Here is a 7,916-nt window from a genome sequence, read left to right as displayed (position 1 = left end):
AAGATAGAACCATTAAAGAAGTCAGGAGGAGTATCTAAAACAGCAAATATGTATATACATACATATATGTATGTATGTATGTATGTATGTATGTATGATGCTGTTTTTGTATGACTGTTCAAGTGTGATCATTGTGTTAGAGAAAGTAAATGTTTTGAATAAATTTGACATTAAACATAATCTAAGTTGAATCGTTACATCATTTTCAGCCCCCTTTTTGGCATTTGCATTTGGTAGCAGGTCAAATTGACAAAGACCATGCAGAATAATGTAGTATTTTAATTCCACAGCAGAGAAACTTATCTAGTTTCTTTAAGTACGTCTAGGAGAAGAAGAAAAAAAACGGTACTGGTATTGGTTATCAGCCAAATAAGTTTTATCATATTGGCATATTGGATATCGGCCAAAAATCCTAAATCGTGCATCCCTAAAATATGTTCTTGGTTTAGTAGTTTACTTTGTCTTATGGCACCTTGATTTATTGTTTTACATGTATACACTATTTTAATTGCATTTTTATTGTACTTTATTGTTGTCTGTAATTCAAATGTTGCCTGTCTAAAACAGGTCTCTCTTGTAAATGAGTCCTTGCAGCTCAATGAGACTAACCTGTATAAATAAAGGAGGAATGAACGAATGAATATACGGCATCTTTATTTAATGCATAAAAATCTATCAACACCAATGTAAATATCTGAATTTAAGCATGTCTATGTCTGTGACTGAGTGCTCAGAATTTGTTAGAAATATATATAATAAGCACATGTGGTTGTACAGAAAAATTATTTTATCCCTGAACAGTAAAATTTTTTATTTTTAATCAAACTACTTGATGAGTGTGTCCAAATGACATCATATACCCAGAGTGCATTGCTCTATAGCTTAAAATATCCTTTATAATGAAATTATTTTGAAGTAATTCAATCATTAATATTGATTTTAGCCATTTGTTTGAACAGGAGAGTGTAAAACGTTGATGAACCCTATTAGTCATGGTGTCATGTCTGGAACGGATACTTTAATTTATCCTGTTAAGCACGATTTACCGAATAATTGTCACATTCTCACATTATATTGGACTTTGAGGCCATAGGAGATAATTCTCTACTGACCTGAATCCTTTAATCGGATTCCCACAAGTTAATTATCATTTTAGCCAAAGTTTGTCTCATTGCTTTGCAGCTTCTGCTTCAGCCGCATGGAGGAAATGAATTGCAGCAAAGAGCACGACAGAACACAGACTACTCATGAGCAACGCGTCTGCAAAGCAAAGCTCAAGCCAAAGAACAATACCAACAAGAACAAACAGTTAAAGCTTGCCCCAAACAAACACAAACAAGAAACTGACAGTTGGACAACTTTATGTATCTGAGGTCAGTGGAAAAAGAGGTATACAAACTCAGCAATAGAAGTAAGACTCACTCTCCGGTGAGTCACTCATGGCTTTAGTCTGACTTTAGGCTAGCACAAACTTTGCAGCATGAGGATGGATCTATATAAGTATGAGCAACTATTTTTAGGAAATCTCGCTGAGCAGACTGCATGTACGTCTAAGGAAGAGCAGCAAGATGAGCAAACAACTCCTGTTCCAACTTCTTCATTTTCATATTTCTGTGCTTTTTAAAGGCAACGTTTAACAGAATCGAAAGGAAAAGTTGTCAAAGTAATGTCGGCTGCCTCACAATAGAATTACAGACATATTTGTTTGCAAGTTTTTCCCAGACTATCCAACTATTATTAAACCCTAAAGGCAACTTAGAACACGGTGTAAATTTATTTCCTCCTCGCTCCTCTGCAACTTGTTTTTCCCTCTTGTTGAGCAGCAGTCTTTTTGCTCTGGTGCAAACAATGCAACTGCAGCAAAAAGTGGAATAAAACGTGTTAAATGACAGAGATTATGAGACGTATATGATTTTTAGTCCAATCTCTTTATTAAAACTTGAATTACTGCAATTTCCGGACTATTGAGCGCACTTGAATATAAGCCACACCAACTAAATTTAAAAAGAAAAAAGATTTTGTACATATATAGGCCGCACTTGTGTATAAACCGTGGGTGTCCACGTTGTAACATGAGATATTTACACAGAAAGATTTTTTGTAACTTTTAATTAAATACATACTAGTTACATATACAAATATGTACAGTAAATCCAAAACAGTTCAATCTGGTCCTGTGGACATTCAAAAAAACAAAAGCAAAACAAAGCAAAAAAATTTTTTTTGCTTTGTTTTGCTTTTGTTTTTTTGAATGTCCAGAGGACCAGATTGAACTTTTTTGGATTTTTCTACCTGGATTATTGAGCATGCATCAGGATATGTACAGTAAATGTTTTTTTACTGACCAATGAATGGTCCAAAATTTCTGAACGGGTCAACTGTGACCCGTTCAGAAATTTCATTGGTCGGATTTATTTATTTACACAATACAGGTAGTCTCACTGAGTCACGAGAATCCACCCCCTAAGAGAGACGTGTATTGCGCAGCTCTGTGAGCGCCCGGGTAGGACGAGGCTAAATGTTTTGGTAGCATAAAGCTAGTTAGCCCATCCGAAAAAATAAAATCCATAAGTTAGCCACAGTGTTCCAAGTGCATGAAAAAAGTAGCGGCTTATAGTCTGGAAATTACGGTAATCTTAGATATCTTTTGTTTTTTTAAGCTAGAAGCAATGTGTGCATGCTTGATTAATGCTTCATGTCACTGATTCATCAAAAATATGATTTTTTTCATCTAAAAATATGCTCCAAGTTATTTACTGCAGTTCTATTTTTGTCTGAACGATCAGCGAGGGTATTTTTGTTTTTTTTAGAAGTTGCACATTACCCCGAGGAGCTGTTTAATCTTTTTTTTTTCTCCCCCAACAAAGAAACAAGACACCCTGTCATCCTATGATTTCTTCACTCCCAAAGCCTAAGTGGGCTACTCTCCAGATTCTATTCTGAATCCCAGCTAATTGTTTGGTTTCCATGGAAACAACTCCAAGGGCTTCTACTTGAAGTGTAAAAGATACTGGCACTGTAAAAGACAGAAACGCAGCAGCATTCGGCGCAGCGCCGTGTTTCTGCAACCGAAGAGACGAGAGGAGTAATCAGACATATCAGCTCGCCACAAGTGGGGAATCTTCCTCAGCTGGAGGAAACGTTTCGGGTTTCCTGTTTGGTGTGTCATGTGGAGCTGAATCATAACACATCAAATCGATTCAGTGACCCTGCAGAGAAATAGCCAGCGTCCCCCCCCCCCCCCCCCCAAAAAAAAAACAGTCACTTGCAATAACACGGAGAGGGAGGATCTAAGCAAACGTGACATGTTCGAACACATGGATCTGTTCAGTTGGGCCATTCTGGATGTAAATTGCTCTCAAGACGGAGCGTGTAGGTGGCAACAGCCTCTAGCTAACTGTGATACAGAGAAAGACTGAGTGGGTGTTGGAGAAACATAGTCAACCTTTAGTAGAGCTATTAATGTAGATATGAAAACTTTGTCATCTTAAATGCTTAATTTTTATGCAAGACATTTTTTTTTTTTTAAGTTTATAGAAATATAATGTGTCTCTCAATCTGAAGCCAGTATCTCACTGCACTGTGACTAGCATTCCCCAAGGGGCCTCCATAGTGTCTGGAAACATTTGCAGGGGTCCCTAATTAAAGAACTGCCTAATTGCATTCCATAAAATACACTGTTGCAAGTTGTGCTCAAGAAAATAGCTGTGATTTTCAAAAAAAAAATTGTCTGAGCAAAACACGGCTCGCTGGTTGCAAACGATCGTGATTCCATTCGGTTTATTTATAAAGCGCCAAGTCACAACAGAAGTCATGTCAGGACACTGAACAGAAACTTTCATATATAAAAATTAAGTTAATAACATTAATTATCTGAGGAGCAGACTGCTTTGAGTTTAACTCCATCGCAGACTCTCATCTTGAGCAAACATGAAGGCGACAGTGGAAAGGAAAAACTCCTTCATGAAGAAGAAACCTTTAGCTGAACCAGGCTCAGGACAAGCGGCCATCTGCTTCGACCGGCTGGGTTTGAGAGGAACAGATACACAATGGCAGGTCAAAAATCACGTTAAGATAGAAATAACATCAAATGAAAACTATTCAATTATAACAATTCGTTTTTAAAAATTAGGTAAATTGTCCTCCAGTAGTCTAAGCCTATAGCAGCATAAGCCAACCCTAAATATAGGATTTATCAAAAAGAAAAGTCTTAAGCCCAGTCTTCAAACTGGACAATGTGTCAGCCTCACGGACAGAAACTGGAAGTTGGTTCCACAAGAGAGGAGCCTGATAACTGAAAGATCTTCCTCCCATTCTGCTTTTCGAAACTCTAGGAACCACAGGTAAGCCTGCAATCTGAGAGCGAAGTGCTCCGTTAGGAAAATATGGAACAAAACGATCACAAATATAAGATGGAGCTAGGTTGTTGAGGGCTTTGTATGTTAGAAGTAAGATTTTGAATTCAAGTCTGAATTTGACAGCCTATTTTCTCGCTATTTTCAGTCACAAACAAGACTTCAACAGTCACAACCCAATGATTATTCCTTTACCGTGTCAAACGACAGATTAATTTGCTTAGTTGATGGTTAAAAAGGAAGAAAATGTTGCGCATTTATACTTTACTGGCAAACAACACAAGATAGAAACGTTGAACTATACAAGCTGTACGCTGACACAAAAATAATTTTACTTCATTCTAAATAATAGAGTACAAAACAATAAAAGTGAGTCTGAACCTGAACTACTCACAGTGTTAAATGTGTGCCAAATGTGCATTCTGATTTTAAAGAAGCCGAGATGAAATATTTCATCAGCATCAGTGTTACTAGGAAGTGTAGGTAATTTAACAACAGCAAAAGGTAACAGAGTACCTGCTTATTGGCTTGAAACCACACCTGACAAAAAAAATAAATCAAACCTCAGGATTTAATGTGAACAAGTTTTCACACATATTATACAAGCTGTTGACAGGCTCCCACAGTTTCATTTGTTCAGAACATTATTATGAAGTTTGTTTTTCTCAACACAACTGACTAAAAAAAATAATTACGGCCCCAATTCCCACAGACAATACAAACTGAATATATGCTTGTTTTATTGTATTAATGTGATAGTTGTTGTGTTTGTTGTACTTTGTACGCAAGGTAATAATTAAAAAGGTGAAAAATGACTGGTCTCTTAAACTAAAAGGAAAACAATGAATTATTACAAAGCATAATACCGATGCTTTAGTTTGTTGTCATTTATCAGTTGTTTCAATACGAGGGCCACAATACATTTATTCATTTTACAGTAGCAGCTAAACAGAGTAAGTTAGATTTTATTGTGGCTGTCCATAACATTGATGCTGCACACCAGTTTGATGAGACAGCGTTTCCAGTGACGGATCCTGTCTTTGTCTGCAGCGGCTAACAACAAAGAGGCTCCAGTGACTCACAGACAGGCCGGCCCAGATGTCACATTCATGCCAAACGGACATCTCTGTAATTGCCACATTGCAGCTACGTCGTAAATGAAGATCATGATGACAACAAACCAGCAATTATGGAATGAGAATTTGCTCTTTTTCAGCCAATAAGTCAAGAACAGAACCTTACCAATGGTCTGATCACACTTAGTGCCCAGATTCAGCCTGAATTTAATCCACTTGAATGAATTTTACAACTTTTAGGCAAACCTTTGGTAAAATACATTTATAATTAAGTTATTCTAGACTATAATGATAATCTGGCAACATTTTACTTTTGAAATATCTTTGTCTGGCCCAAAAATTACAAGCAAAAAGACAGATATGGTGTGCAGCCAATAAACCCAGTTACAACCGTATAATTCTTCTGTGGTCTTCACAGTCAGCTTGAGTTACCGTTACTAAAGCAACCTATAGTTTAGTCGAAAAGTCTTTTTTTATCACACAAATGTATTTTCCCCAGTTGCCAGAATGTGCACAGCAGCTCATGATCCTTTTGATTTACTTATTGTTAATAATTTCGGAGAATGATGATGAGCTGATTTTGCTGAAGATCACCAACAACACCCGCCTCTGCCGTCTTTACACTGGGAGGTCTGACAAATTTTCATCTGAGATTTATAACGAACAAACCGCCTACTGGTTAACAGATATTCTCCGTCTCTGTCCATTATCCCACCAACATCTGGTGCTGCAACGCTGGCAGGACGTGCTCACAAATAAGGAATGATTAAATAAGTATGATTAGTTTATTAGAGGTGCCACAGATCACTGCTGTTAAATTATGGGAAGTTTCTGCGTATTGTACATTTTAGTAATTTAACTTATCAGTGTGATATGGTTCAACTTGGCTGTTTTTCTATGTGCTTCATTGGAGCTAATAGAAATGTCACTCATCTCCCTCAGACCCACCTTAAACATTTCAAAATATGAAATTGGACTCGTGTGTAATGACGTTAAAACCCATCGTTGTATTTTTGGTATAGTTTTTAAAAGTCCTGATCGGCCTGTATGGCTATTTTCCACCCATATGTCAAACTCAAGAGCTGCGGGCCAAATCTGGTCTCCCAAGATGATCATTTAAATGTAAAGAATTGTATCTCTTCTAATTTTTTCTTTAAAAAAATGATAAATACATCATTTAGTATAGACTTCTCTTGGCAGCTGGCTAACTTTGAAGCCAGAAAGAAGGCTGGATCATTCCATCATTATTGATTCTGATGTGGAAAGAGTAGCATGTCAAGTGAGACAGATCAAACATGAACCTGCAACCAAGAAAAAAATGGGGTATCCAACTGAAGCTAATGTATCAGCTGAAAGTGGCGTATGGCTTAGTTAAAGTTTTTACATGTTGGCTCCTTTTGGTAACTGAGTTTGACACCACTACTGGTGTCATTAACTGATTGGTGGATTTGTTACTTGTTTGTTAAAAGGAGTCTTTACCTTTAGTTTTACATTTCTTTTTAGTTACTTTGACTAATATAATCTGAAAACAATATTTTCAGACAGATTAGATTTTCTAATCTGCATTCAATATAACTTGGCGTTTTAAAATTTTGGTAGTTCATAGAATAATATTCAAGCATCTGGCTCTAAAGTATCTTTGGTAGCACGAAGGTTTAGTGGTTAGCACTATTGCCTCACAACAAGAAGGTCCTGGGGGCAATTCCAGGGTTGGACCTGGGGTCTTTCTCTGAGGGGTTTGCATGTTCTCCTCGTGTTTGCGTGGGTTTTCTCTGGGTACTCCGGTTTCCTCCCACAGTAAAAAAAAGCATGCATGTTAGGCTGCCTTCAGGCCTGGGGCTCCCCTGCAAAAGAGATCTGTGATCTCAGTAGGATTTGCCTGGTTAAATAAAGGTTAACAATAATTATAAAATAAAGAAATACTAGGAAAAAGAAAGAACCAGCATGACTGACAGGAGAAAATCCTTGTCGCATCAGCTTTGTGGCTCCTTGACAGGCCGGTAGCAACGTCCCAGGAGGTTTGGCACGGTTCAGCTATGAGCTGTGATTTACAAAATGTGGAATGACATCGGAGATGCCAATTGCAAAGGGATGCTGCAACCACAGAGAGACTGAAATGGAAAAAAGCATCACACTGGATAGAGTCTGATGCTTTTAAGTTTAGGTTAAAAAAAAAAATTTTTTAAAAACAAGCATCAGGGCTTTGTAGTAGTTTTACAAACCTTTTTGACCCGAGCACATGCTTTTGTACTGAATAAATAATGGTACTAACAACAATTATTCCTAACCTGAAGATGTATATATGAAACAGATGCTCAGGATGTGAAAAGTTGGGCTTGTGACTCGGTTTAGAAGCACCAACACAATGATGTAAACGTAAACTGCACAGAAAAGGCAGAGTTACAGGATTTCAAAATAAGAGGTGGGTGGAGGGGTTGAGGAAGAAGGGATGTGTGGGTGCGAGGGAGGGAGCCAAAAGGAAAAC

The sequence above is a fragment of the Nematolebias whitei genome, chromosome 19 (genome assembly GCF_014905685.2).
Source record: "Nematolebias whitei isolate Nwh7 chromosome 19, NemWhi1, whole genome shotgun sequence".
NCBI lineage: Eukaryota > Metazoa > Chordata > Actinopteri > Cyprinodontiformes > Rivulidae > Nematolebias > Nematolebias whitei.
The sequence above is the reverse complement of the archived record's forward strand: the minus strand, read 5'-3'. Positions refer to the sequence as shown.